Here is a 2821-nt window from a genome sequence, read left to right as displayed (position 1 = left end):
TGAGATGTTTAGACCTCTACTGATGAGTAAATCTAGGGTGTGTCCACGATTGTGTGTGGGTCCGTGCACATGCTGACTCAGGTCAAAAGTGTTTAAAACAGTTATAATTTCTTTTGTAGTTTTGATTTCTGCATTATCTATGTGAATATTAAAATCCCCTGCAATAGCAAAACAGTCAAACTCTGAGGAAATCATTGATAACAGTTCAGTGAAATCATCAACAAAGGCTGGAGAATATTTTGGAGGCCTGTAAATAATGATAAACAGGGTGTGTGGAGCACCTTTCAGCACAATACCTAGGTATTCAAAAGATGAATACTGACCAAATGACATTTGCTTGCACTGATAAACATCTTTAAACAGAGCAGCTACACCTCCACCTCTCCTAACAGTCCTGCAGACACTTATAAAATTAAAGTTAGGAGGGGCTGTTTCAGTGAGGACTGTTGAACTGCAGCTGTCTTCTAACCATGTTTCATTTAAAAACATAAAATCCAGGTTGTTTGTGGTTATTAAATCGTTGATCAGAAATGATTTATTTTTAAGTGAGCGAATGTTTAAAAATGCTAACTTGATGGAATTACATTTTGTCTCTACAGCAATCTTAGATTGATGCATTATAGGCCGCAGGTTAGATGGGTCAGCCGTACGGCTTGAGAAGGCCTTAGACTTTCTATTGCTTAATAAAACAGAGATAGAGGAGGCTACAGGCACACTGGGTTCCCGCTTGTTCTGTAAACATTTGTGAATGTTGCTGCTAATATAGCGGGGACCCGACACATATCACTGAGAGCTGTTATCAGTTGTTTTTGGTTCACCTACACCAGATGGAGAGGGGTTTGGGCCTTGACGTTGTGGCAGCGGCCGGAGAGCTCTCGCAGGAGGAGGAGGGTGAGCTGGGCCTGCAGTCTTTGGTGGTTGTGGGGCCCGCCGTTTTTTAGTTGATATCTGGGGGCTTGAAGCGAAAGAGTGGGAGAGTTTGGTCCCAGCATACACCAGTTCCTCCATTTTCTGTGAGAAGCTTAGAAGTGGAGATTCTGGGGAGAGTGATAGTGTATCTGGTGAGCAGGGCTCTGGCTCTGGTGTTTCCACTGGCTGTGAGATGTCGTTCTGGCTTCCCTGGCTGTTTTCCAGAAGGTCGTCCTTGGGTGCTGAGTCTTGGAGCTGTTGTAGTACGTCACAGTCTGCATGTGATGAGCTCTGTGGGCAGGGCTCAGCTGGGATGTCCATGAGCAGTGCTTGTTGTGGCTGCGTGGTGTTATCATGTTGACTCAGAAGCTGACATGAAGTCCTGTGGTCACTCATATACTGTCCAGGTGTGTGTGTGCCATTCAGGCCGAGTAGATTGGCACACACCGCTGAAGGATGACGGAGATAGAAATAGATATTGTCCTTAAGCACTCTTGCACCGAGTCTGTTTGGGTGGAGGCCATCTAGTTTAAACAGTTGTCTGTGGCCCCAGAAAAGGTTGAAGTTGTCGATGAAGTTGACTCCTTTTATACTGCAGGTTCTTTGTAGCCATGTATTCAGCCCAAGCAACCGTGAGAACATGTTAGTTCCCCTTGCTGGGAGTGGTCCACTGATGAACGACTGAACTTCAAGATTTTGAAGCGTTTCAAAGAGTTCACTGAAATCCTTCTTAAGGAGTTCTGACTGCTCCTTCCGAATATCATTCTTCCCCACATGGATGATGACTCGATTTGCAGTCTTGTGCTTCATCAGAATGTTCCGAAGTTCTTTGTTCACATCAGAGACATTTGCTTGAGGAAAGCAGTATGTAGTTGTAGTCCTGCTGCTGATATTTCTGATAATAGCATCACCCACTATCAGAGTCCTGGGCTCGGCTGCGCTCTGAGCTGAAAGCCGCTGTCTGCTCGACCTTGAGCGCCTGTTAGTAGCGATGTTAGCTGCTGGCTGATTCGATCCGTGTTTAGTCACATTTGCAGATTTCTCACCCACATTCATTAATGCTTCAAATCTGTTCTCAAGATGTATAGGGGGTGGTAGAATGCCAGTGTTTACAAGTCTTGTCATAGCCGTATCTGGGGTAGAGGATGCTACAGCAGCAATACGAGATACTCGTGATAATCTGATGTCTCGATTGCCTTTGGGTCTCGCTCCCTGTTTGTGCCATCGATTTGTCTGTCGATCTGTTTCGGCTTTTTCCTCTACACTTTGTATAAACTTTTGAGATTCAGAGGACTCACCAGCTGTATGCTGAGGGGGTCCGTGATGACCGTCTGCTGTGTGTTCCGCCTGTTTTGGAAGTCCAGTAAGTAACTTTGTTTCAAGAACCGCAATCCTTTGTAGAAGTTTGTGGCAGTTCATGCAGCAAGTAGATTCCACGAGAGGCATTTTCTCTAGTCTGTTTGAATGTAGACAGCTGTGTTTTTCCGTCTCTGGAATGTAAACTGCTGGGAGAAAGTCTTAAGTTTCCCCAAAAAAAATGTGTTGTCTGAGCACTGTGCTGATCTGCTGAAGTTAAAGTTAAAATCTTGGAGAGATATGAGAAAAATGCAAAAATAGGGAGCAAAGCGGAGAGCAATAAGCAAGAGCGTCCGAACAGTAGCAAAGCCGGAATTATGTGAATGCTTGGCTAAAGAGATGTGTCTTTAATCTAGATTTAAACAGAGAGAGTGTATCTGAACCCCGAACGTTATCAGGAAGGCTATTCCAGAGTTTGGGAGCCAAATGTGAAAAAGTTTTAACAAGTGCAGTTTCTGTATATGGTGAGGCCTGAAACCTGACTGAATTCTTCATAGAGATCATTTACAGACAGAGAGAGAGAGAGAGAGAGAGAGAGAGACAGAGAGAGAGAGAG

The sequence above is a fragment of the Barbus barbus genome (genome assembly GCF_936440315.1).
Source record: "Barbus barbus genome assembly, chromosome: 31".
Taxonomy (NCBI): domain Eukaryota; kingdom Metazoa; phylum Chordata; class Actinopteri; order Cypriniformes; family Cyprinidae; genus Barbus; species Barbus barbus.
The sequence above is the reverse complement of the archived record's forward strand: the minus strand, read 5'-3'. Positions refer to the sequence as shown.